Source organism: Passer domesticus, chromosome 17 (genome assembly GCF_036417665.1).
Source record: "Passer domesticus isolate bPasDom1 chromosome 17, bPasDom1.hap1, whole genome shotgun sequence".
Lineage (NCBI taxonomy): Eukaryota > Metazoa > Chordata > Aves > Passeriformes > Passeridae > Passer > Passer domesticus.
Genome location: NC_087490.1, coordinates 4,415,882 through 4,443,755, shown reverse-complemented (window position 1 = coordinate 4,443,755; position 27,874 = coordinate 4,415,882). Strand labels below are relative to the sequence as shown.

The window sequence follows — 27,874 nt, the reverse complement described above, 5'->3', positions numbered from 1 at the left end:
TCACTGCACTGTGCCTTGAACTGGGATCTGCTGGATCTGAGACCCCCTGTTTGCTCCCAAGAGATCTCCACATCCTTGGAATGCTGCTGGATTCATTGCTGATGTTGCTGCGAAAATGATGCTCAGGAGCTTTACCTGGGAGCTTGGCCATGGTTAAAATTGCAACATCTCAAGGATAAAAAGGATTCCTGAAAGAACTCCAGAATACCTGCTGTGGGATGCCAAACTCCAAAGGGTTAATGCTTAACTGAGCTCCTCTTTCCATGCACCAGCTTCCCTGGGAATCTGGTTTTTCACCTGATACAGAAAAATGGGAGAATGGCAAAGGATTTCTATTTTATTTGGATTAAGAAGCATCCAGAGGCAGCACCATTCCTCAGGGGGCTCTGGTGGGGACAGCTGGAGGCAGAGCAGGCTGTGCTGTGGGACACACATGGCACTGCTGCCCCAGTCATTGGAACAGACCTTGCAAGGCGATTTTGGAGCCACTGGAAGCAGAGCTGCCTGGGAATCTTTTTGATAAAGCACATCTTGGAGTCACTTGGTCAGGTGAAACTTCTCAGGGCAATGAGTGACACCTGTCAAAGCTGAAGCTGGGAACGCTTCCCTCCATCAGAAGGGAGGAAAAAGGGGATCCAGGAGAGGCAATGGATTTGTGGAAGTGCATCCAGGCTGAGTGTTGGCTCCAGCTCTCTGCAGTGGCCAGAAGCACAAGGAATGGCTGTCACTGACACCTCCTTGGCCACCCAAGCCCCCTGATGTGGTGCCAGGACCCACCACAGTGTGGGTGTCCTCAGTGAGTGGCACATGCCAGAGCCTCTTGTTCCATGCATGGTGGCTTGGATAAAAGGATTTAGGTTGGAAGGGACTTTTAAAAGCCATTAAATCCAGTCCCCTGCCCTGGGCAGGGCCATCTTCAGCCTCAGAGCCCCATCCAGCCTGGCTCGGATGTTGCTGGATGTTTCCTGGCAGGGGATGAGCCACACTCCTTAATCCCCACCTTGAAAACCCTTGAGCCCAAGCCAATAAGTCTTCCAACCCCCATGCTCTCCTTTCCCTTCCTCTTTGAGAAAAGTTTTGGAGGCATCCACTTCCATGTGGTGGGAAACAGGAACATTTTGGGCATTTTTCAGCAGGCCATCAGTGTTCCTGCTGCCCTGGGCGTGTGGAGAGCCTGCTCTGAGGGTGAGCTCCTTTCAGCTGCTCCTGTGTAAATCTGACCCACGAGCTCACCCAGTTCATAGACACTGCCTGTTGAAAAGGCAATAAATCAGCTAAAACCCTCAGTCAGAGCTGGCTTGGGAATGTTTTATGGTGGAATTAGAATAATGAATGAGGAGCCTGCTGTTTGTGTTAGTTTTGGCTTATGAGCTGCAGAAAAAGTCTGGTACTGAACTTTACCATAAACTCTCCTCTATCTTAGGATGGAAACAACATTTTTAAGCCTCCAAGACCCATGAGGGTGAGAGGTTGGCACAGCACGAGCTGAGTGACCATTAGGGCTGAGATAAGAGGCCTGGGTGTGTTTTGGGGCATGATGAGCCCTCATTGCTGGAGGATCCAAGCTCTCCAAAGCTTTGGCCACTCTTCTCCTCAGGGCTGACCCATGCTGGAGGAGCAAAGTGAGTTGGCCCAACCTATAGGAATCCAGCTATTTCCATGCTCTGAGTACCAAAACTCTCTGGGATGCTTTGGGGTTGTTCCACACCTGTGGCAGGTCACCCCTCACATGTCCTTGGCAGGTTCCTTTCCAGCTTTGCTCTCAGATCCCTGCTTGAGCTCATGGGTGTAAAATGAGCTTTGTGCTCTGACTCTGCCAGAGCTGCAGGGGCTGGAGAGAACCTGGCTGGGATCTTGCCAAGCTCTGGCGTGGCTCTGGATGGCTCCTGGGTGGAGCTGGGCCAGTTTTCTTCTGGCTGGGGGAAGAAACTCTGGAAAAACCTGAGGAGCTGCTGGTTAGTGGGACACAGCTCGGATGGATGGATGGATGGATGGATGGATGGATGGATGGATGGATGGATGGATGGATGGATGGATGGATGGATGGATGGGGAGCATTTCTGTGTTAGCATGAATGATCCAATAATGCAGTTCCAATGCATGATCCCTAATCCATGCATGCTGCAGCAAATTCCCGTTTTTCTGGAACCACACCTGACACTCCAGGAGGGCTGCAGCCACAATTCCAATTGGATGCTACCAACACCCTGAAGAACAGGGTGTCAGGTTGTGTTCTGACTCTGGCAGTGTTGTTTTGGTTTACTGCATTGCTTATTTTTTTTCTTTCTTCCCTAATAAAGAACTGTTATTCCTGCTCCCATATCTTTGCCTGAGAGCCCCTTAATTTCAAATTTATAACAATTCATAGGGAGGGGGTTTACATTTTCCATTTCAGGGGAGGTTCCTGTCTTTCTTAGCAGACACCTGGCTTTCCAAACCGTGAGGGGAAGGATTTTCTGCCCTGTGAGTGACCACAGGGGAAGGGTCCAGGCTCGGCCTTGGCCTTTGCCAGCAGCCATCGCAAGGCCCGAGGACAGGAGAGTTCTCTGACACAACCCTGGCCTTTGCACGCCCATTTTGTGCCCAGAAGCACAAGTCCCAGCCCAGCTCAGCTGGCTCAGCCTGGCGTGTCCTCCCCAGGCAGGAATTCCCTGAGGGATGGATCAGGGGGCAGCGCTGAGGGGCAGCTCTGCGCTGCAGGCCCGGCCGCGCCTGGGCCTCACCTGTTTCTCTGTTTCTGTCCCATTTCCAGCTGCTTTGGGGCTGTCTGCCAGCACCAGCGGGGCTTGGAGGGACAACAACACCACCATGAGGGATCCCTCGGTGTGCCCTGCTGCCGCCACAAAGCACAGGCTGTCCCCACAGGCTGTCCCCCTGGCCTCTCCATGTCCTCCCATGCCCCTTCCCCTCCTTCTCCATCACCCCCTGGACCCCGCCACGCTCGGTTCAAGTTGGTCCCAAGTTTATTTTGGAGCTGGATCAGCCTCCCCTGAGGCCAGGCCCGTGGCTGCCTCCTGGCAAAGTGGCTCTCTCAGGGGCAGCCTTTATCTCTTTGAAGATTAGGGGGCTTTAACATGTCTTTAAAGTGAATTTCATCCCCCCCACCACTGCTCTGTTTTATTATGATAATTGATGACCAGCAAACTTTTCTTTTCCTTTATCTCTTAAATATGTTTCTTTACCCTTAAAAATGCAATATTTCTTTTAACTGGGAATATGGATGGGTCTGTGTGGAGCGGGGCTGCCTTGGAATCATCTGTCAATTTGATCGTGTAAAGCCTCTGTTTTCAGCTGGCATCCAGTGCAGATTTCAAAGCTGTGACTCACCCCTTCTTTGCAGAGTTAGGAGTGAAAAAAAAAAAAGGTAATAAAAAAATTAAAAATAAACGTTTTCCAAGTGGTCAATTACTGAGTTTTATTTTTGAGCCTCTGTGTCAGGGAGTTTTGGGTGTGTGAGCTCAGGAAGGATTAAAAGCACTAAAAGATTTCAGTAGCAAGGGCTACAAAATGAATGGCTGGCCTTGGAAAGGGGAGGTTGGAAGAAATAAAATGATTGTAAATGAAAGGCCAAAATTCAAAGTTTTTTAACGAAGGATAAGGCAGGAAAGGGGAAGTCATGGTAATAATTTAATATATAGTCAAAACATTTTATTTGAGAATAATGTAGATAAACTCATGTAGCAAATGCTTGGAACTGAAACTGCCTTTTCCCTTCCTGCAATAACTGTATAGATAACTAAATAAATCCATATCTAATGGAAAAAGATATAACTATAAATCTAAATAATGAAAGTAAATCCACTCTCAGATGCAAAGGATGTGTAAAACTGAAACCCAGATATTTCAGTGAACATTTTCATATTCACTGAAAATGTGAATATGCTTTTTTTTTTAAAGCAAATTTTCCCCCCAGTTCATATGATTTTACCTAAAATGCCATTTTCATCAGCGTGATCACAGCTCGACTGGGAACCAGTTTGTGTTTGCTGGGCCTGATACCCCAGCCTGGGGTAGCCCAGGGCTCTGAAGGCTCCCAGGAGGTGACAGTGGCTCTGTGCTCCTGCCACCAGTGACTTCTGTCCCAAAATCCCAGGATTTTCCCAAGCCAAGTCTCCAAATGATGCCAGGACAGAGGGTGAGCAGCAGATTGGGATTTCCTGGCTTCTCAGAGGTTTTTGTGACACCTCATCCTGGGCACCTTAAATCCACGTGTGGGGAAAGGAGGCACTAAAAATGAGCATTTGTAAAGCCTGAGGAGCTCCAGTGATGGCTGTGGGGCAGGAGGATTCCAGCAGCAGGGATGATTCCCCAGGGCTCAGGGTTGGCAGGCTGTGGGGGGCAGTGCCAGCTTGCAGTGCCCTGTTCCAGAATATCCCACTCCAGGATGGGTGAGCCCAGCTCCCTGCAGGCTTTTGGGGTGAATGCCATGGGTGTGTGTGTTTGGGAGCTCCCACTGGGATCACCCTGCACTGGGAGCACTTGGGACCCACGAAGGCAGAGTCACCTCATGGTTAAACCCCAGAACCACAGAATTGTTTGGATTTAAAGGGACTTTAAAAACCATCTCGTTCCACCCCTGCCGTGGCAGGAACACCTTCCACTATCCCAGGCTGCTCCAAGCCCCATCCAGCCTGGCCTTGGACACTTGCAAGGGTGGGACAAACCACCTCTAACACCTCTGAAGACCCCAGAAAGACTGTGAGACAGCAGAGCTGTGGTGGAGCTGGGGCTCAGGAGCTGGGTGGGATGCAGAAGCTCTCAGAGCACAAATCAGGACTTTGTAACCCCAAATTGGCAAGCAGCTGCTGATGGGAAGCCCTTCATGAAGCTGGGAAGAGCTGGGATTTGATGGTTGCTCAGCTTCTGCAATCAAGAGTGAGAGGGATGTGAAATGCAAAGATCCCACGTGTCCACTCTCATTACTGAATTTGCCATTCCTTGCACCAGGCAGTGTCTGGAATGATTCCTTTCCTCAAGCACTGATGTTTTCCCAAGTGTTGTGCAGGTTGGCACCACCAGCCTCCCTTCTGGACCTGTGTGGGGAGAGCTCCTGCCCAGCTCTGCCAGCTCTCTGTGATCACCTGAGATGAGCCACAGTCACCTTTCCTTTGCCATTTCAATGCCAAAGGCTGTCTGCTCAAAAATTCACACCAAGCTCTACCTAGAAGTGGCTTCAATGTTTTCTGAGCCTCTGAAGACCAAGAGCTGCTCACCAGAAATGTGCCAGGGGTTCTTACACCCTCTGAAAGCTGCCTAGACCTGCTGAGAACTTGAAATTGGCATTTTTCAAAATATGGTTGGCAAACCCAAAGTGAAGTAGAAGATGAGATGGGGAGTGAATGTTGGAAGGAGATGGTGGGGTGGACAGAGAGGAAGGAGAGCAGAACAACCAGAGCCCAGAGTTTGGGTCTGGGAACAGGATCTTTGTGGTGACTCTGTGCTCTCTGACTGCTTTCAGCAAGTGAGCTGCTGGTGCTGACGTGGTCCTTTACTCATCTCCTCCTGGAAAAGGTGATGGAGATGGAACGAGATGGTTTGGAAAGCAGAGCCTGAGTCAGGCAGAGCTGGGGAGAATCTCTGCTGAAATCCCCCTTGACCAGTGAGGCACCCCCTGCTGTCAGGGGAATTTGGGGGCACCTCCAGCAGGAGCAACTGGCTCAGGCTGGATCCTGAGTGGAACCAGGGATGAAAAGCTGCACCACAGGTCCAGGGAGCCCACCCAGGGCCCTGCAGCCGGCCCAGTGCCAGGATGAGGATGGATCCAAGGGCCATTGAAAGCCCTCATCCGGCGTATATTTGGTTTGTCTTGTGTGACACAGAGAACCTGAGTTATTATTTGATCCTGCTCTGAGTAATAACCAGATAAATGGGCCTGCGGATTTCCAAATAAACATTTTAATAAATGAGGGGGGAATTAAAGGAGAGCTGCTCCCCGCCCTCCCCTGCTGCCAATATTAATGTTCAAATGAAGGCAGGCAGTGTCTAACAGAGCCCCGTGTACTGTAAATACATTTCTTGCACTGTCACATATAAACACAGCAGAGACGGAGATCAAAAGGTCTCGCTGTGCCGAGCAGAGCCGTGTGATGAAGTGAACATGTTGCTTTGTGCCTGGGGTGGGGTGATGGGACGCCTGAGAATAACAGACTGGCTGGAGACGGAGCAGCCCAGAAGGCCTGGGGGGCCTCAAAGGGGGAAAAAAAAAAAAATCCCCACTAGCAGCAGGAAAAATAAATAATTCCGTTATCTCTGATGAATTTCTGCCTTTGATCTGGCTTTTCCTCTCCCTCGCACTGCCTTTTCGTTCCCTCTTCTCCCCCTTGCTCGCAGCCCCCCCAGCTCCCCCTCGGACACTTTTTTCCCCCCTTCCCCTCTCGGTTTGATTTATCCCACGGCCGGCTCGGGGAGCCTGATGGGCGCTGATGGATGGGCAGAGCTCGTCTGCCCAGCCCTGCCCCGGCGTCTGCCAGGACATCCCCGGCTTCCTTTCATTCCTGGAGAGCCCCGGGCGCTGCTCTGGCTCCGGGGGTTGTGCTTCCCCTGGGGAAGATGCTTTTGTGCCTGTCCCAAAGCCCAGCCTTCCCCATGCCGGGGTTATTCAGCTTAACCTTGACAGCTGCTAAATAATTGGGTGTTTCTTCCACGGCCAGTGCCTCCTTTCTGAGCCACATGGGTGCCTCTGATATTTCCCTGCAGCATTGCCAGCAGAAAAAGAATCAAGGTGGGGTTTGGGGTGGTGGGAGAGCCTGCTGAGGGGATGGATGGGGAGCAGGGATGGGATGTGCTGGGATTCGTCCTCCCCAGGGCTCACCGAGCCACTGGGATGATCCTTGTGAGGAGAGGATAGAGGAGCAACACCAAAATATTGTTTGCCTGCACCTTAGGCTCAGCTCAGCTCAGAAATTCAGGCCTAGGAAGGCCCAAATTGTGGAAAAAAGCAGCAAAAGGGAATGGTTCAGGGAGCTCTCAGCACCCACGTGAAGATGCCCTTTAAAAACCTGAATTTTTGTCTCTCTGTGTTTGCTAATCCATCCAAACCACTCCATGGGCCTGCTGCAAACCCCACCCTTCCTCTGCAGCTACTAAGGCAACAAAATTGTGTGGCTCAAGCTGGAAGGAGCTCTCAGGAGATCCTGGACACATCCCTGCTGCTCCTCCCACTGTCCCACCCCGGCCCTGGCACCCTACAAACCCCTGTGATATAAAAATGGGCAGGAGATCTTTCTCCTTTTCAGTGCCTTTATTAAAGAATCAGCTCTGGGTGGGGGCCCGAGGGGTCGCGCACACCGCCACTGCTCCCGGTAGCGACGCAGAGGAGGAGGTGACGCAGTTTTGCTGCACAGCAGAACTGGGGCTTCTGTCCTCACGAGCGTGCCCAGGAAGACAACTGTCTGGCTCGAAGTCTAGGGTCCTCACTTCATCTCTGTTCTGTTGAAATTACAGTGAGTTCTAAAACCTCACTAATTGAATAAGAGTACCTTTTGCAAGCAGAACCATTCATTTAGTTTCTTAAATTTTAGTTTAGTTTGTTGGTTTCAGGGTCTTTAGTTAGATTCTCTTGACTTCCTCTTGATTTGCATATTTCCCAGGGAGGTTTCCTCGGCGCCATTTTAGAGAGCAGTGGAGGCAGCACTTGACGGAGGTAACAAGGGTGGGTGTGAACTGCAGGGACTAACAGGTTCAACCTTGTAACAACAACTTTGCTTATTACAACTTCAAATCAACAGTAACATTAGAAGTTTTACATTTTAACAACAACATAATTAACACACTTAACTTATTGAAACTTCACATTTAACAGTAACACTTTCAATGGCCTTAACTTATAGGATTGTCCATTACAACTCCCCCCTCTATTCCTTTGATCGGGCTGATGCCCGCATCAATTTGCTGTTTCTTGCTCTTGGAAATAAAATTTCCTGAGTTTTTGATATTTATTATATATCTCTTTTGCCGTCTCGTGGTTTGGCCTCTGGCTTTCCATCAACATTATTTTTGCCTGTTTTTGAGTATTTACTTCAAGACGTCGAATACTTGCCTGTACTGTGGAAGTTAGTATTTTGACTAGACAAGGGAACAGACAAGGTAAAAACACCAAACCGGTTATTGAACAGATGGTTATAAACGCAGCCTTTTTCCACCATGTTCCTTTAAAGGACCAGAACTCATCCCACCAGTTACTATTTATTAGAGGTGTCCATTCCTGATTTCCAACATAGGCCAGTTTGCGGATTTCCTTAGAGATATTTTTTATTACTGTACTTTTATCATCAATCTCCAAGCAGCACTCAGACGAGTTGAATTTTCCACATATTCCTCCTTCATCTGCCAATAAGTAGTCTACTGCCAACCTAATTTGATAAATTACTGTTCTCGTTTGGGACAATTGGTCACTTATATGTTCGAATGCTAGCGCTGTTCGATTTGAAACTTTTTCCAGTACTGCTTGGAGCCTGATTATCCTATTTAACATATAGATAGGGGTACGGTAGCCCCAGGATCCATCCTGAGCCCATGTGGCTGGCCCATATGTTTGAATAATTTCTTCTGGAGTCCATACTTTACTTCTCCATACTTGTGTACCTCCCATGTCAATTACATCTCTTTTCTTTCTATTATCCTTCCGTAAGTCATCATATACCGGGACTCCTAAGTGTGCTCCTGATTTCTTAGGCAATAGGAAAAAGGCTGGTTTAATGACCCCTATGGTGCAACTCCCCATCCAATCTCCAGGTAACCTGGTGTAAGCGGTGTTTCCACAGATCCAGAACAAATATTCTGGGGCTTGCCAGAACTCATCCTCAGTTTCACCTGGCAATTCCCAGAATTTTGATAGTTCCCTAATCCCCCAGAAGGGATTTATTCTTTTTCCTGTACATTTATGGAGCTTATATCCTTCATGATATATACATCCTGTCTCAGTTTTTCCAACAGCCCAATATGTATTGGGTTCCTTTGGGACCCATTTGGAATCTTGTTCCCTTATCATTATATACCTTTTACATGCCATTTTTCCTACAGGGGTGTTGTATCTTTTTCCTATTCTCAGTATACATTCTTCACCTACTACTCTTGATTTTAAATTCCATTTTTCTTTTCCACGGGATGTCAAAGATTCATAATCTAATTTTGTTTGTTTCCATCTTAGAATTTCTAGTGGGCTTAGGCTAATTCCCTCCCATGGCCAAATTTCTGTCATTTGAGTACTTCCGCAAACCCAGCATTCAGTTAAGTTTAACTCTTTGCTTATTTTCTCCACTAGATCTATAAATAAATTTCTCTCTAAGGGAGCATCCGGGATTTCTCTCTCCCTTATCAGCTGTTTTTCCTTTACCAAGTCTTTCAATCCTTCATGTTCAAAACAAAACCAGGATTCTCCTACTGGGCACTCCCCAAGCAGGCGTTGCCTATAAGTGGCTGTATTCCTGGTAGTCCAATATACTTTCCCATCTTCTCGACAGGTAATTAACTGAGAGTGATTAAAACAGCTCGGGTTTATGTTGGTATGGACTCTAAAGAAGGACCTCAGGTCTTCCCCATCATAGATAGGATGATAACATTTGGTGCAAGGGTCATCGTCTCTGCTAAGAGCAGCACTCATCACTAGCACCAGTACCAGTTTCCCCAAGAGTCCGGTAGGGGCCATTTCTCCCCTGTTTGCTCCCTCCGGTCTTGCCTCTTGGATCTAAGGTCTTCTTAGAGGTCTGATAAGAGTCCTTTTACACTAGCTGTTTCACTCTCTAATTACTAATTTTCACTGCCCCTTTTTAGGAAAGCTCAGTAGGAGAATTTAATTTTCATTAATTTTCCATAGGGAATAATTTTAACTTCTTAACTCTTAGAACACTAACAACATTACAACAAATTTCTGAACTTTTATAGACATAACTCTCTGATTTCACTTTCAGTCTTTGTCAGTCCTCGGGTTTCTCTTAAGAGTTATCTTTAGATCTGTCGGGTTCTGGATTACAGTCCATTCCCGCGAACTGGTAGATGAGGTTCCTTCTACTGGTCCGGTAGATGGATCAAGGGAGTTGGATCCTGCGTTGGGAGGTGTTACCGGCCCTTTAACTCTAGTAATATGTGTCCAACCCTTTTCTTGAGTCAATACCGCCGTGTGAGTGGTCAGCAACACCTGAAAGGGACCTTCAAACTTAGGCATTAGAGGCGTATTGTTCCATGATTTAATTAGTACCCAATCCCCAGGATGAATATCATGAACATTTGTATCATGAGGAGAGGTTTGAGGTATATATCCCTTTTTTCTGAGGTCCTCCAACGTTTTCCCAATTACTCCTAAATACTTCCGTGTAGCTTCTTCTCCATCTAGATAATTTCCAGTACTGTAGGGGGACAATAAGAAGGGAAGCCCAAACATCATCTCATAGGGGGAAACCCCTATGTCTGCTCGAGGTCTTGTTCTAATACGTAATAAGGCTAAGGGCAAGCACTTTAGCCAATTTAATTTGGTCTCAGATATTAACTTTGTCAACACATTTTTAAGTGTTTTATTCATCCTTTCAACTCTGCCCGAGCTCTGGGGATGCCATGGAGTGTGTAGTCTCCATTTCATCCCCAAGGCTTCAATTATTCGTTGTAAGGCCTGAGCAGCAAAGTGAGGCCCTCTATCAGAATCAATCGTGTTTACTAAACCATACCGGGGAATGATTTCTTCCAGGATTATCTTTGCGACCACCTCTGCAGTTTCTTTTTTGGTGGGGAAAGCTTCCACCCAATGGGTGAGGTGATCTACTATTACCAATAGATGCTTATATCCCTGTGCTAGGGGCATTTCAGTGAAATCTATCTGTATATTTTGGAATGGTCTTAGAGCCAATTCTCTTCCACCAGGTTCTATTCTTCTCATTACTTTTTGATTAACTTTTTGACAGATTACACACCCTTTGGTTATTGTCCTAGCTAATTCATACACTCCAATGCATATGTTTTCTCTCAAGAAGTGGTCGCATAGTCCCTGGGTTCCCCAATGTGTTAATTCGTGGATTTCTGTTAATATCTTCCGTGCTAATGCCTGGTTTAGAAACCTCCTCCCATCTTGAGTTAACCATTCACCACGTTCCCCTTGGTGTAATTTCAATTCCTCTATCGCTTTTCGTTCCTTCTCACTAAAAATTGGCCTTACTTCGTCTTCTTGTTGTCTGGCTTTCCTTTCTAGCTTGAAGATCTTAATTGGTTCTCCTATTTCTAAGGCTGCCTCCTTAGCCTTTTGGTCAGCAAGTTTGTTTCCTTTTATCTCAAAATTATCTCCTTTCTGGTGTCCTTTGATGTGCACTATTGCTATTTCTGTTGGCTTTTGTAAAGATTTTAATACTAACTTTATTAGTTCTGTATGTACTAGATTTTTCCCTTTAGAATTTAAATATCCACGCTCTTCCCAGATTTTGCCAAAGGTGTGTACGATGCCAAATGCATATTGCGAGTCAGTATATATAGTGCCGCTATCTTTTTCTAACAGATCTAGTCCCCTTTTTAATGCAAATACTTCGCAGCACTGTGCTGACCAATTCGAAGACAGCTTCCCCTTTTCTACAACTTCCATATTTTTACCATCTATTATCGCATACCCAGAAGCTCTTTTCCCAGAGACTACTCTAGAGGATCCATCTGTGAACAAGACTCTCCCATAAGGTAAGGGTACATCCACAAGATCTTCTCTCACCTTTGTTTGCATGTGTATTAACTCTAGGCAATCATGCTCTAGGTTGTTCACGGGTTCTCCCAAAAGAAATTGGGCAGGATTAAGGCACTTAGAGGTAGCAAGGTCCAGATTCTTAGTATCTATCAGGATGATCTCATATTTTAAAATCCTAGAATCCGTGAGCCACTGTTGGGCCCTTTGGCTAAGAACAGTTCTGAGATCATGCGGTGTATGCACTTTAATTTTTCCTTGTAATGTTAATTTCTGGGCCTCTTCAATCAAGACTGCTGCAGCTGCAATCGCTTGCAGGCAAGTTGGCCACCCCCGGGCTACAGGATCTAGTAATTTGGACAGAAATGCTACAGGTTTTCGTGATCCTCCCCATTCTTGGGTAAGTACCCCATAGGCGATTCCTTCTTCTGCACTTACAAATAGATCAAATTCCTTACTAAGATCGGGCAAACTTAGTACAGGGGCTGAAGATAATTTATTCTTTAGGTCTTGTAATTGCCGGTCATCATCTATTGTCCATTTGATTGGTTCTTGATCTACCAATTTATTATACAAGAATTTTACTCTCTGTGTGTAATTATCTATCCACAATTTACAGTACCCAAATAATCCCAGGAGTTTTCTTACATCTCTCTTAGTTTTTGGAGCTGGGATGGAAAGAATTCCTGTAATTCTTTCAGAACTTAATTTCTTATACCCCCTTCCAATCACATGTCCTAAATAGGTGACTTCCGATTCTACAAATTGCAACTTATCTCGCGATACCTTCAGCCCCTTTTCCCCTAGAAAATTTAATAGTTGTATACTGGCAGTTCGGACTTCGCTTTTCTGTTCCCCAGAGATTAATAGATCATCTACATATTGCAACAATTTTATTTCTCCGTTAGGATGGAATTGATTTAATAGCTCTTCTAGTGCCTGCCCAAACAGGTTAGGGGACTCAGTAAATCCCTGTGGTAAGCGCGTCCACCTTAACTGCATTTTCCGGTTTCTATCTGGATGTTCCCACTCAAATGCAAACCAATCCCGGCAATCCTCTGCCAAGGGACAAGACCAAAAAGCATCCTTCAGGTCTATGATAGTAAACCAAGCATGTTCTCTCGGGATTTGACTTAGCAACGTGTAAGGATTAGGCACTACGGGGTATCTTGCAATAGTCTTCTTATTTACCTCTCTCAGATCTTGGACTAACCTGTATTTTCCTTCGGTCTTTTTAATGGCTAGTATGGGGGTATTATGGGGGGACATGCAGGGTTCGAGGATGCCTTCCTTTAATAGATGTTCAACCACTGGTGCCAGTCCCTTCCTTCCATCTGATGATATGGGGTATTGCTTTACCCGTATGGGAGGAATGTCTTTTTGCATTTCTACCTTTATCGGTGGAATGTTTAAATATCCATATTTTCCCTCTTCAGCCCACACCTCGGGGTGAATCTCCTCTAAGTCCTTTTGAGTTAACCTCATGAGTCTAACGACCATCTTCCCGTTATCTGGTACAATCCCTACTCCCAACAGGACTTGTAAATCTCTTCCCAACAAATTGGTTTCTAGTTTTGGCAAATAGATAATATCTACTGTACATTGTCTCGAATTTCCTTTTATTTCTACATTTTCAACAACTGGTGCTAAAAACGGTTTCCCTTCTGCTCCTAATATTTCACAGATCTTATTTCCAGGAGTCATCCCCATTGGCAGTCTATTAATACTTGATCTATCAGCTCCTGTATCCACAAGGAATTCAAAGTCTTCATCTTGGGGACCCACATTAAAATTTACCAGGGGCTCTTCTTGGTGTCTTATTGGATCCCCTAATAGATAAAGCCCCTGACACCCCTAGTCATCACCCCTCAAAACCCGTTCTAATGCTTCCTGTTCTTGCACAATTGCTTCATCTAGTCGCAATTTCTTGCAATATCTCCTAAAGTGTCCAACCTCCCCGCAATAATAGCAGGTCCTATCACTGGGTACTCCTTCTATCTTCCTTGATCTTTCTCCATCCTTTCTAAATCCTGGCTTTTCCCAATATCGTCCCACCGATGGAGGTGGCTTGTTTTGGTCTATTCCCGGGGACCGTACCGGTGAATTACTATCCGCCCCGATGCTTTCCCGAGCCACAGCTACCATTATTTTAGCTTTTGCCCTGGCCTTCTCCTCTTCCCTTCTTAAGTAAACCTTCAGAGCCTCTTTTAGCAAGTCATTTATACATTTGTCTTGCCAATCCTCAATTTTTTCCAACTTTCTTCTAATGTCGGGCCAAGATTTGGTAACGAACTGCACTTTTAAAAGTACTTGTCCTTCTGGACTATCGGGATCTATATTAGAGTATAGCTGGAAATTCCTCCTCAGTCTAGTAAGCCAACTCGCTGGAGTCTCATCTTTCTCTTGGGTACCCTCAAATGCCAATTTAGTGTTACTACTACGAGGGACAGACTCCTTTATACCTTTAATTATCAGAGACCTGTAATCTCTCATATTCCTCCTGCCCTCCTCCCGATTTGGATCCCATCCTGGATCTACCAAAGGCATCTTAAGGTCTCCAGGGGGTCCAACTCTATTCTCCTTTTCCCAAATCCTTATTCCCGCTGCTCGGATCATCCTAACCTCCTCAGGACAAAACAAGATATTGAGTATAGAATTGAGTTCTCCCCAGGTGTAAATATTGGGTCCAAGGAACTGGTCCACTTGGTTTGAAATGCCCACTGGGTCTTCTACTAAATTTCCTAACTCCTTCTTGAACCCTCGGACTTCCGAAGCTGTGAGTGGTGCATTTACAAATCCTACCCCTCCTATCATCCCACCCATTGGGACTTCCCTGAGAGGCATCATTTTTTCAGGTTTCGATGTCTTTGACCTAGTGTTACACCAAGGGCCTTCAATACTATGGTCAGTTTGGGTGGTCACCTGGAAAACGGAGTCTTGTTCGTTACTGGACAAAGGGGACGAACTCAGTTTCCAATTGGCGGGTGGTAAAGGAATAGATATGGGTGAGGGGGAAGGAGGTAAATTCATAGTATTAACGTCAGGAGCTATATTTGGGGATAATAATGGAGGATGTACAGAGGGTGGCATACATGTATCATGACTGGGGGAGGATGAAAGAGTAACCATAGGGGAAGATGAGGGCTCAAGTCTAGGGGTAGGAATGTTGGAAGGAGGTGAAGTTAAAGGAGCGGTTGAAGATGAGGGATAGAGTGTAGGAGGGACTAGATTTGCTGCTGGAAGAGTAGGTACCGGATTGGGATCTGGCCCAGAAGCGTTAGGAGGAAGTGGCAGTGGAATCACTGTTGGAGGAACAGGTAGGGGGTCCTGCATAGGGGCATTAGGAGGAGGTGGCAGTGGAATTACTGTTGGGGGAGCAGGTAGGGGGTCCTGCATAGGGGCATTAGGAGGAGGTGGCAGTGGAATTACTGTTGGGGGAGCAGGTATAGAATTGGGGTTTAGGACTGGGTAAATTGGAGGAGGAGGTGGTAGGTGATCTAGGGGATCCCAGGTCTTAGTGACTCTTTGTTCCCCTTCACTTTCCTCCTTATCTTCTTCTTTTTTCCTTAATTTACAGATCTTCACGCTCCCTTCACTCACAACCCCACCTTGCCAACAGGCGGCATATGTTAGTTGTTCTATATCGGGATTCTCCTGAGTTCGCAAAAACTGGTTCAGTTGGGAACACATCCATGGATCATGAGTTCCATACCATGGCCACCTTCCTTGTAATTTCAGCTTTGGCCAAATCTCTGTACAATAATAAATCATTCTAACTTGGTCAAGGGTTTTAGTGGCTTCTTGAGAATCCCAATGGTCTAATAACTGTCCAAGTGGACTATCTAATGGAATACTCTTTATCTTCTTTTTTCCTTTGAAAGGGATCCCTGTTTTACTAACACACTGACCCATCCTTAAATAACTAAACTAAGATCCCAAATGTGCCCCTACCCAAACGGAAATTTACTGACGGGCAACACAAATCTACAAGTAAATCAAGTATTTTTCGTCTTTTTTCAACTGAATAAATAACTTTAACTTAAGTCTTTCTTCCCCCCCTTTTTATAACTTATACCCTTTCTCAATCACTCTCCCTCTCACTCTCTCTCTCTCTTTTTACCCGGGTAAACTAACTACATTCACACCACCTAAATGTACCCCCGCGCCTTGCCTCTACCCTAGAGACTCTTGAGCACCCTTTTCGACGCAGCCAGGGTCCCTAGTATTAGAATCCCCTCCCTGGGCACCAGGACCTTCCCTTGTCTAGCCACCCGCCAAGCTGGACCTCAAGTCCTAACCCCGGACTAGACTGTCCTGTTCTAATACTGTATCTGCCTTCCTCACTTTTTGAATGGAGGTAGGAAGGTTCCAGGAGACTCCGTGGGGTTACCCGGGGGTATCCCTTCCCAGAATCTGGGATCAACCCAAGCGGGGCCCGACCCCTTTGCCGTCCACCATCCGGCTTGGCTATCCCTCCCCAGCAGAATAGCCTAGGCGAAAGGGATGTGTGCAAGAATGTGTGGTGCCTGTCCTTGCCTTAATCTAAAGACTCCCCACCCCAGTGCTCTTGGGCCGTGGGTTCACGATTTCCTCCCTGAAATCGCGGCAGCACACCACCTACAGTACGTCCGGCCCGGTCCTGGGAAGCAAGGACCCTCGTGGGCACCTGGTACTGGCAGTGCCTGGGGGCACCCTGTGATGCGTGTGACTCACTCAATATCTAGGCACTCCACACGCCCGGACCTACCTAGACTGCAATGGTCTTACCAAGGGAGACCAGGCCCTGATGCGTGCCACTCACACCTAGCTATCTCCTGCACGCCCAGGAGGGGGCCCACACTATCCCCAGGAGACGCCTCACTCAACAGTACCTCTCGCTTCCCCCGTTCCCGGCCGGCCCCCTCGCGGGAGTCCGGAACCGCGGTACTAGGGGGTCCTCACTCGCTTCGAGGGTCCGAGCTGCCGGCCCTCGTCTCACTCACACACCAATCGCACGCCTCCTACGCCCGCCGCCGGGATTACTTACTCCTTCGGCGCTCCTTGACGTCGCTGGTCCCAGGCTGATCTCTTGGGTCCGAGTAGCCAGCTGTCCTGGAGGTCCAGGCGGGCGGCCGTCCCGTTCCTGGTGTCCTCTTCAGGCGTGGCTATCCCGGACGAGCCCCCAACTGATATAAAAATGGGCAGGAGATCTTTCTCCTTTTCAGTGCCTTTATTAAAGAATCAGCTCTGGGTGGGGGCCCGAGGGGTCGCGCACACCGCCACTGCTCCCGGTAGCGACGCAGAGGAGGAGGTGACGCAGTTTTGCTGCACAGCAGAACTGGGGCTTCCGTCCTCACGAGCGTGCCCAGGAAGACAACTGTCTGGCTCGAAGTCTAGGGTCCTCACTTCATCTCTGTTCTGTTGAAATTACAGTGAGTTCTAAAACCTCACTAATTGAATAAGAGTACCTTTTGCAAGCAGAACCATTCATTTAGTTTCTTAAATTTTAGTTTAGTTTGTTGGTTTCAGGGTCTTTAGTTAGATTCTCTTGACTTCCTCTTGATTTGCATATTTCCCAGGGAGGTTTCCTCGGCGCCATTTTAGAGAGCAGTGGAGGCAGCACTTGACGGAGGTAACAAGGGTGGGTGTGAACTGCAGGGACTAACAGGTTCAACCTTGTAACAACAACTTTGCTTATTACAACTTCAAATCAACAGTAACATTAGAAGTTTTACATTTTAACAACAACATAATTAACACACTTAACTTATTGAAACTTCACATTTAACAGTAACACTTTCAATGGCCTTAACTTATAGGATTGTCCATTACACCTGGGTTGATGCATCCCCTGTCTCCCATGACTCAAAGCCAAAATTCACGCAGTGCCCTGACCACTGGGTTGACAAAAGGTCCATTAAAAAAAAAGCCTGGCAACTCTGCTTTGACATCTCCTGCCTCCCAGCCCAATTGGTTAAAACTTCTGCTTCTACACCACATTTAATATTAACAATTTTCCTTAAAATCCCTGAGAAATAAAGGACATTTCTGATTCAAGCCCAGCTTGGTCAGATATTTCCCTCCTTTATATTTCTTCATGCCTGTGGTGCTGTTCTGGTTGATCATTCCTGATTTTCCATCCCCTGGAGATGTCTCAGCAATGGAAATCTCTCCCTTTAGGCTCTTTGTCCCTAAACGAACTCATCCTTTTTCCAGAAAAGGATAACTTAGAAATTGATGCTCCACCTTTGGTGATTTGTATTTTAAGGTGTTTACATTGATACAGAGTTCACTCATCTATTCTCTTTTGCAAAATCCTCTGATCCTTTTCTTTATTCAATTCCCTATTTTTACTACCTATAAAAAGAAGTTTTTATAAAGTTTTTGCATGAAGAATTTTAAGGATTTTTGTACAGTCACTGTGCTCATGGAACCTGCTGGCAGTGAAATCCCCCCAGACCTCTCATCCTCACCAAAAACTACCTAACCCTTGAAAATTCCTATGTAACCAATGTTGTAAAGCCCTAAAATCAGCCTGATTTATCCTGCTGAGCACCATGCAGGGCATCCCACTCCCAGCAAGGGTGAAGAACTGATAGCAAAAATCACAAGGAGAAGAAACAACTCCAATAAGAGCCCAGAGCAGGTTAGAAGCAGAGCTGGGAGGAGAAATTTGGTCTCTCCAAGCATTTTTTGTGGAGCTGCAAGGTGAACAGTAGCAATTCCAGTGCCAGGGAAGGTCACATTCAGGCCCTGGAATCATCCAGATGTGCTTTGAAGACATCCAGAGCTGGCAAATCCATCACTTCCCATGGAGAGCTGTGCCAGCGTTAATCACCCTCACTTAAACATGCGTGCCTTGGCTTTGCTTGGAATTTGCAGGGCTTCAGCTTTTGATTTTCTTTTATTTTTTTTTTTCTTTTTCCTTGCAGAATCACAGAACCTTCCTGGCCTGACACCCTGAGCAAGGGCTTGGAGAGCTTTTCCGGGCTGCTTATCTTGGATGTTTGATTAATTCACTTTTTTCTACAGCTCAATGCAAAACTCTGTCCTCTCATCATGACCTCCTTTTATGAATAAGGTATAAAGAATTGTCATTCTAATTGGAATAAATAGGTATATTTTCTTACCCATGAATAGGAATTTTGACATTAAAAAAAAGTTTTGATTTAAATAGATTTCCCCTGCCACTGGATTTCCCTAAAATGATCATTTGAAAAAAACCACCCAAAAATTAACAATCAGGGAGGTACCCTCCGTGTTTCTGTGGCATTATTTTGGTTCTTTGGGTTTCACTTATTCATGTTTCCATGGTAAATACGACATCATTTGGGGAAAATACTTTTTAAATGTCATTTTATTCCCAGACATGCACCACAGACCAACCGTAGAACTCCACACGCTGGAGAGGCACAAGGGAGTTGATCTCCACTCTGATTTTAACAAAGAATGGGATGTCCTGATGAGCCCAGCTGGTAAAACACCCAAGAGGGAAGGAGAGAGGATTAATTAGCTGCCAGTAATCAGAGAAAGGGCAGGACTCTCCCTCCCTGGGGTGCTAAATCCTATATAAAGCCCTGGGACTGCAGGAGCTGCTGGAATGCTGCAGTGGGTGCTGGCCAGGTGAGCATTCCCTGGGGTAGGTGGAATTCTTTCCCACATGGAGAAAGGTGGGGAAGGTGTTGTTTGCATGCTTGTGTTATTTTTTGGGGCAGAAATCTCCTGCCCTGGGTGCTGCTGGTGTTTGGGGAGCAGCATTTAGAGGGGTGGCTGCAGGAAATGCTCTGGGCTGGACCAAGGGACAGAGTTAAGTCGCTCCCTGTCCTGTTGAGTGATTCCACTGAGTCCCCTCCTCAGGCACAGGCTGCTTTGTGCTTTTCCAACGTTCCTGTTCCAGCAGCTAATCCTGAAAAATCCTGAGAGCCTCTGCCTTGGGGCTTGGCTGGCTCCAGAACTGCAAGCAGGAAGGCAACGTGGATGTGCTGAGCTCTAGTTTTGGGGTATTTGTTTCCTTGTTCTCCCAAATTAAGGTGGAGAAGCAGGTTCCAGAGGGTGAGCGAGGCTCTGCCCCAGTGGCCTTCAGTCACCAGAGGCTCAGCTGAGTCTGGTGTGTCCCTGAGCCCTGCTGGGGACAAGAGGTGACAGACACCACGGTGAAGGTTTATACCTTCCCTCCCCACCTGCACAGGTTCTGGGAAAAGCCCTCAAACCCTTTGGATGGAGCAGGGCACTCGGGCAGCAGCAGCAGTGGAAGCCACTGCCTGCTCGATCAAATAAATCCACTAGCACAGATTTCTTAGGAAAAATCTGTGCTAGAGGATTTATTTGATAGAGCCTTAAAACCTGGGATGTTTTAACTCTGGAAGGTTTTTTCTGTGCTGAATCTCACTGAGCTTTTACTGCCCCTATTTTCAGGCTCCAGCACACAGATGGAGGTGAAGCTCTGGAGATGCTGGGGACCAGCTGAGCAGGCTGGAGCTCCCTTGAGCTGCTGATCAAACATCTGGGAAGGACCAGCTCAGTGAGCACTCTGCTGAGTGACTCTCAGAAAGAGCCCAGGCCCGGGTGGGGAGCAGTGCCTTATCTCTCCCCCAAACATCAGAGACCTGATTTGCTCCTGAGGCCGGGACCTGACAGCCTTGTACATTAGCACTTTTTAAAAGTGATGTCCACTTTTGAAATAGTACCTGTCCCGAGAGTGGTCACTTCATTTGACAAATGCCAGCGATGACAGCTGGACATTACAAACTCCAGAGCTCGGGGGGAGAGCTGTGCTCCCCTTGGCTGTGTGGGGTTGTTTGGATGTGGTGCCCACCCTGAGCCCACAGCCATGGCCCAGGGTCTGTTTGGACCTTGGAACTGGGCTGTCCCCATGGGATGGGTGCCTGGATCCCAGCAGCAGCACAGTGGGACAAATGGGGCAGCTGAAGGAAGTAAGAGATGGTAAATGGGGATTTTTCCAAAAGAACAATGGGGTTTTGCCACCCTCTGTGTGCCCAGAGCAAGGAGTGAAGCCAAGCAGAAAACCCACTCATGTCTTCCTTACACAGGAAGGTTTGAGCTGAAAGTTTCTGGATGAGGCTCCAGCTCCAAAGCTGCCCCTGGATGTGTTTTGCCCTGGAGAGACCTGGCTCTGGGGGCCCAAGGACTTGCCTGGCTCCATGAAACTGCTGTGGGCACTGTGCTGGGGCAGCCTGGGTGAGAGGAGACAGCTGAGAGACCCCAGAGCTGGGAATTCCCTCCCTGCCCTGCCGGGCCTGCCAAGAGCCCTGGTGCTGCAGCTGGCCTGTCCAAGTCACCACTAAAAGCTGCACTGAAAGCACGCTGAAGTGACAAATGAAGAAAGCTGGGAAACACCACAATTTGGGTTGCTTGATGAATTTTCTGCCTTTTATTTAAATAGGAGGTTAAATACACCCCCTCCCTCGGATCGTGGTGGCCTGCAGAGGGTTTCTCTGACAGATGCCTGGGGGTGCTGCAGCGATGGTTGTGCTGTGTTTGGTGTGAAAGGGCTGCTCACAGCCCCTGGCTCAGGGGTGCTGGGAGCAGCTGGGATTTTCTGGCCACTTGCCTGCACTGTGGGATGCCCACCCACTGCTGGAAAAGTGAACTCTCAGCCCTGGAATTCCGAGGGAATAGGCTGTGGATAGGAGCAGAGGGAGCACCTGGAACTCAGCAGTGCTTCACTCTTTTCTGTGGCTACTGAGCCTCCCCCCAAAGTTTTCCATACTATTCCAAATTTCCCAGCAGGATTTCCTAGAGAACAAGATGTGGCTGAGCGTGTGACTGCTGTGCTCTGGGGAACACCAGCTTTGCCCAAAGTCCAGCATGTCTTGCACTCCTCGGTGTGTTTGGCTCTTCACAGCTCAGGGGCAGTGCCCAGCTGGGCTTTGGCCACCTCAAGGCAGCCAGGGACCCCTCCAAAAACCCCTAAGCATGGAACATCTTCAGACAGAAGCAGAAAAAATGTTTTTTTTTGGAAACTCGGGCATAGCTGAACTCTTCTCTTGCTGATGGACAGAGGGAAGGGGTTTCAGTGCTCTTCAGGCATCTCCTGTCTCTGCTCTGTGGGTTGATGTTCCTCTCTTCCCTGGTTCTCTGGTTCTCCATAGTTTGGTCCCACACCCTTTCTTCTTTCCCAGCTCTCTCTCCCCTTAAAAAAAAAAAAAAAAAAACAAACCAAAAAAACCAAAAAAACCCACCAAAACTCATCAAGAACATCAGAAACTAAAAGGGATCCACAAGGGTCTTTAAGTCCAACTCCTGGCCCTGTGCAGGACAGCCCCAACAATCCCCCCTGTGCCTGTTGGACAGGGTGGAGCAGCTGCATGGGGAGGAGAAGGGATGGGTGTTTCTGCTCCCAGCTGGCCCAGGAAGGTGCTCCAGGCTCCTTTGTGCCCCTGGCTAACGGGGACTCTCAGCAACTTGTTCCCAACTCATCACCTTTGGGCAGTTGTGGGTGGGAGTGGAAACTGGATGAATTTTTTCTCCCTTCACAGGCTCTTAGATGTTTTCCCCAAGCACCACCTCGATGTTTTGTAGCCATCCCTGCATCTCTTGGTGCCCACCTTCCCATGCAGCTGCCACATCTCCCTCCACCTCCTCACCTCCACCGAGACCCAAGTTATGATGTGAAACTTGAACGCTTCTGGACAACTGGCACAGCCCAAGCTGAGCCTGCAATTTCCTGGCTCATAAAAACATGAGCTTCCTTCAGGCCCAGGTCTCTGCCAGGTCACACTGATCCAAGTCCCACACCACCTCCCCAAGGCCTCCCCACCCCCAAAATATTTTGTGACACTATGAGTTTGATTTTTCTTTTTTTTTTTATTGTTCCATATGTTGGAGACACGTGGAAAAATACATAGGAGAAATCCCTTCAGCCAGGGAGTGAAAAGCCCCTGAGTTTACAGGGTGTTGCAAATAATCTGAGGCAAAACAAATGTTTAAGGCTGCCTCAACTGCCAATTTTGAGTGCATTGTTTTAAATCTGGCAAAACAGGCCAAGGGGCAGTTGTTAATGGGCCAGTAATTTTCTTCCTTTCTAGGCACCCCAGAGCAACAAATATCAAATATTCCTTGGGAAAGGAATCAAGTGTGGGGGCCTTTTTATTGAACATCTCCAAAGCCCTCATTGCCTCGCCCTAGGAGCGCTGCCGCTTCCAGCGAGAGCTTTTACAAGCAATAACCTGTTTGGGAAGCAGAGCAGGGAAGCCACACGGCCCAGTTTGCAGCTCATTGTTGGGGCTGGCTTTTACAAGCCACAGTGGGGGCTCCCAGCAGCTGAGCTTTTTGTAGCCCAGTCCATTAAACACGGCAAGCAGAGCTAAAGAGCGGCGGGGGATGGAGCCCCGGGGATGCTGTGAGCCAAGCCCTCTGCTCCTGCAATAAACTCAGCTGCATCCCTCGCAGAATTCCAGCAGCAAACAGCCTGGGCACGGAGGCTAATGTATTGCTGAAGGGAAGGTCAAGTGTGGGAAGGGCCGGGCTTGGGGTTTTTCCTCGGGGTTTGGTTGTTGCTGTAGGAGTTGGCCAAAGTGCTGCTGGTTCGGATAATGAGCCAAGCCTTGTGTGTGTGTGTGACTTTGGGATCTTTGCTGAGGTTTCTCTTCCTGAGGTCTTGGTGTGCAGTCCAGGAGATGTGGCAGGACCTAGAGAAAGGATGGAGGTGTGTCAGGGGAGGTTTAAGATGGATATCAGGAGAAGGTTCTTCCCCCTGGGCACTGCCCAGGCTCCCAGGGAATGGGCACAGCCCCGAGGCTGCCAGGGCTCCAGGAGTGTTTGGGCAGCACTCCCAGGAAGAGGGTGGGATTGCTGGGGTGTCTGTTCACGGCCATGGGTTGGATTTGATGACTTTTGATAGTCCCTTTGCACTCAGGATGTTCTGTGTGTGCTGGGCAATGTCCCCAGCTCTCCCTGGACACGGTGGGGCCGTGCTGGCTCTGGGCAGCCAAGAACACCAACATTTCTGGAAGGTGCCTCGGCCAAAGCCAGCCTGAATTTTGGGGATCTATTATTTCTCTTTTGGGCTGAAGGAGAAGGAAGGGCTGTTGCCTCCCAACATCAAGTGAGGGACTTTCTCTCTGTGGTGCTGTTGGTGCTGGGAGGGGAGGTACAAGGAAAAGGGAGGAAAAAGAGATTAAGCACTTGGTTTTTACAACCCCCAGCTGCCCTCCCTGTGTGCAAGGGCACAGGCACTCCCTGCCTTGCTCACTTGCTGGGCTTGCTGGTGTTTTCTCAAGAAACAGCCACCCAGAGCACTGGAACTCTTCCCTCAGCTCCAGCCCTTCCCCTCTCAGGCAGCAGCGTGGAAATCCAGCACCGCTGAGCCTGCTGGGCTTGGAGATCACCTGGCTGGGACAAAACTGACATGGACTTGGTGGGGGGCAGGAAAAACAAACAAACCACTACTTTTCACATTAAATTTGGCCTGGCTGAGCCCTCTGCTGTCCTTCCTCTGCAGGGGCTGCCCTTGGTTCTCAGCTGCTGTCACTTGAGCTGAACATCTTCGTGTCATCTGAAGAGGACCTGTGTCTGCTTGTCCTTCCCCAGTGCTTTCAGTGTTTCACTTGAAGGCTTTTACCTGATGGCAGCTCCTTTTCTCCCTGCCAAGGCTGGGGGAGGGAAAGGAGTTGTTAGACAATGCCCAAGGACTGTGGGCTAACACCGAGGCTGGGTTGCAGTTTTCATCAGTGTTTTTAGTAGGAAAAAATAGAGATCTGACAATCTGAGTATGCTGTGGGAGCTCCAGGCTGTAGCATATTGCTGGAGAAGAGTAAATTTCTGCTTGAATCCCAGCTGTTCACCTCTGGTGTTTGCAGAAGTGTCCTGTCATTTCTCTGCTTTGGAGCAACCTTGTCATTGAATTGTTTTTTATCTTTGATTTTGAGGTTTTTGTTTAAAGCAGTAGAATTACTTTGGAGCAAAATATCTCAAGTCTGTGTTTTAAATAAATTTCTGATTTCTTTACTTGCAAGCCCAGGATGTTCTGGTGCCAATTGTGATAATTCCACTCAATCCCTCTGTGATAATTCAGCTGCACATTTTCCTGTACAGGTACCTGCTACTGTCCCATCCCTGGCAGTGTCCAAGGCCAGGTTGGACAGGGCTTGGAAAACCTGGGATAGTGGAAGGTGTCCCTGCCATGGCAGGGGTTGGAACAACACATTTAAGGTCCCTTCCAACCCAAACCATTCCATGACTCTATTGCACTACTGAGGTAGAAAGCTTAAAGTTATGAATATGAAAACAAGTTACGTTTTATCTGAAAAGTCTGAGTTGCAGTTCTCTTGATTTAAGGAGGGATAATTCCTGTTCATTATGGAGTTCAGGGCTGGGCTGTGCCGAGCATCCCACGATCCAGCGCCGGTCACTGCGGGATGCTGCAGCCGGGGGTTGCCATGGAGACGGGACAACAGCCAGCCTGGGATGCGATTTGGTCCCCACTGATGTGGCCGGGGACCCCCAAAGCGGCCGGGGAGCCCTCGGGGCGCTGCCCCAGCCCCTCCGGAGCGGCGGCCCCGCGGGGCTCTCGGGGCGAAGGGGGCGGGTGACACCTTGTGGTGGCGGCTCCTCGCCGGGCTGTGCCACCAGAGCAGAGCCCGCTGGGCCCTTCCGCTCAGCTCCCGGCGGCTGCCATGGGGAGACATCCCCGGGCAGCTTTCCTGCCCGAAGCGCCCGCACAGCTCGGGCTAAGGCAGGAAGCCCCGGTGTCCTGCAGGAGGCTAAAGCCCTTTTTTCCCTCCTTGTGCCAATCAGGATCTGTGCCGGGGCTGAAGATTCCAGCCACCCTGAGCAGCAGGGCTGTGGATGGGTTTTCCTGGGTGCTGCCTTGCTGGGGTGCTCAGTTTGGCCCATCCTGTGCCTACATATTGGATTCAAACCTGGCGGATGCTCTGGGACCCGGTGGGAACTCACTGCTGTGGGATGCCAGGGAAGCCAACAACATCAGGCTCTGGAAACCTTCAGGAGGCAGTGGGCTGTCTGTCAGGGGATGTAAACACCAGGAGATAACTGGGGATGAGATGTCCCTGGACCAGCAGCAGCTGAGGCTGGAATAACTCCGTGCATGTGTTGCTTCCTTGCCTGAGTGCCTGATGCTGGCTGGTGGGAGGAGGATGCTGAGCTCTCTGGGTGTTCACCTCTTCCTGCTGGTTTTTATGGGCTTTGTGTCTTTTGGGGACCACTTTCACTCCCATATGCTGAGATAAAACATTAAAGCTTTGAAAATTCCTCAAACTGCAGGCAGTTCCTTCCCTGTGCTCCAGCACGGGGAGGAGGGACCAGCACCCTGCTTTCCTGGGAAATGGGGAGGTTTGGAAGTCTATGGCTCTTTGGGGTGCTTGTCCTGTGCAGGAAAAGGCTCATCCCTGGTTGGGACTGGGATTTTTTTATTCCCCTGGAGTGTGGTTTGGCTCCTGGCTCCCAGCACCCTCCTGCCACTGTCCTGGTCCCCGTGAGTGACAGGGACCTGCCTCCTCTGGGATGCTGAGGGAGCAACCAGCAATTCCTGCTGTGTCCATCCCTCCAGCTGCAAAGGATTCCAGCAGCAATCAAGGAATAAAGAGGCCTGGGGGAGTTGGTACCTGGAGGTCACTGGGCTCCTGCTTTTTGGCTCAGACATCCCTTCCCTGGCTGCCAGCAGGTCCCTCCCCTGCTCTGTGTGAGTTTGGTGGCACAAAGTCCCCGGTTAGAGTCACTTTTTGGGGTGGAACCTTTTTGGAGCAGGACTTGGAGTCCAGCTGGGATTTTGTATTCAATGGGGGACTGCAGCTGTAGGTACTTCAATGCTGAATTAATCAAGTGGATTGTGTAGTGCTGGAGGGTAGAAGATGTGGAGTGAGACCCCACTTTGGGGGTTGTGGTTCTCCTTGCCCTCATGAACCCCTGGTGGGGCAGCTTGTCCCCACAGAGGCTTTTGAGAGCTCCTCTCTGGGCAGCTGAGTTGATGGGCAGCTAATGATTCGAGAAGGATGGAAAGGTTTAACTCTACCCTGCCTCAGCCACCATTTTTCTGGTTGGGTGGGCAGGAGGCTTAAAATGCCACTTTGGCTGGCAGAGAGATGGGGGCCAGAGGAAGGGCAAGGAAAAAAGCTTTTACTTCCAAAAATAACTCTGGAACAAAACGAAGAGGGCAGAGGGCAAGCAGGGAAACAGAGAAGTGCCTTCTCCAGGGAGCAGCCCTGGAGTTCTCATCCTCGGAGCAGGAAAGCTTGGCTGTATTAAAGACAGTCCCCAGCTGCAGAGCTAAAACAGGCACGTGTGAGAGCAGCAGGGGATGGTGGCACAGGGCACCACTGCCCTTCCTCCACTGCATGTTCCAAGCTCAGCATCCTCCCAACAAACTTCTTTTCCAGCTGCTCAGGGCTGGGACACTCTGGGCCATGGCCATGGCACCTGTCCTTGCCTTGTCTCTGGTGATGCTGCAGCTGCTTCCCACCCCCAGCACTGCTGTGACTGGCACAGGGCAGGACAGGACACTGAGGGGCTCTTGTGTCCCTTACCTGTGGATGTGGTCACATCTTGTGTCCCTTATCCATGGATGTGGTCACATCTTGTGTCCCTTATCCATGGATGTGGTCACATCTTGTGTCCCTTTTCCATGGATGTGGTCACATCTTGTGTCCCTTATCCATGGATGTGGTCACATCTTGTGTCCCTTTTCCATGGATGTGGTCACATCTTGTGTCCCTTTTCCATGGATGTGGTCACATCTTGTGGTCCCTTATCCATGGATGAGCTGCTCCATGCCCACGGGTGTCTGTGCTGGAGAGGAAGGATGGCACTCCCCCGGGCTGGGAAGGGCTGTGGCGTTCACCAGGCTCACCTGCAGGGAGGGGAGCTCAGCAGAGAGGGAGGAAGGGTTGGGCTCTGCTGGGCTCAGATCTCAGCAGAGCTGAGCACTCCTGAGTGCTGGGGACCTCTGGGGACACCTGAGGGCTGGGGACACATCTCCAGCCCCTGACAGTTCAGATTTGATTTGGGCAGAGGGAGATGCCTGTGGTGGTTGTGGGAAGCTCTGGCTGGAAATGCTGTGGGACAGGAGGAACCTGCTGCTTTATTGGGTTTTTGTCTCACCCCACTTGATCTGAACACCTCAGGAGCTCAAGGCTCCTTGAAGAACCTGTTCCCTCCAGCCTGGCACTGATCCTGCCAGATCCTGTCAGAGGCAGCAATCACTGACCCCCAGGAGCTGGCAGCTTTTGAGCACCAGGAAAATGGAAAAAATTCCTGTGCCAAAATGGC

General features: G+C 48.7%; 2 long non-coding RNA genes across 6 annotated transcripts in view; one reads left to right on the top strand and one right to left on the bottom strand.

Annotated features, from left to right (window-relative positions):
- Positions 1–21,557, top strand: part of LOC135282659 (uncharacterized) — a 30,492-nt gene extending 8,935 nt beyond the window's left edge. The window contains exons 1-3 of one of the 4 annotated variants that reach the window (XR_010348729.1): positions 6,640–6,721; positions 18,562–18,710; positions 20,045–21,557. This is a non-coding gene — a long non-coding RNA (uncharacterized LOC135282659). Of the gene's footprint in view, positions 1–6,639; positions 6,722–18,561; positions 18,711–18,741; positions 19,269–20,044 lie in introns of those variants that run through there. The other 3 variants (XR_010348728.1, XR_010348726.1, XR_010348727.1) reach the window with 3 other exon arrangements.
- A 927-nt stretch (positions 21,558–22,484) lies between these two features.
- LOC135282660 (uncharacterized) lies at positions 22,485–25,015 on the bottom strand. 2 transcript variants are annotated; one of them, XR_010348732.1, is made up of 3 exons: positions 24,887–25,015; positions 23,844–24,243; positions 22,485–23,280 (listed from the first exon to the last, which is right to left on the bottom strand). It is a non-coding gene; the product is annotated as an uncharacterized LOC135282660 (long non-coding RNA). The 2 variants fall into 2 exon arrangements; XR_010348731.1 differs by having other exon boundaries at positions 24,041–24,243.
- Positions 25,016–27,874: the final 2,859 nt, after the last annotated feature.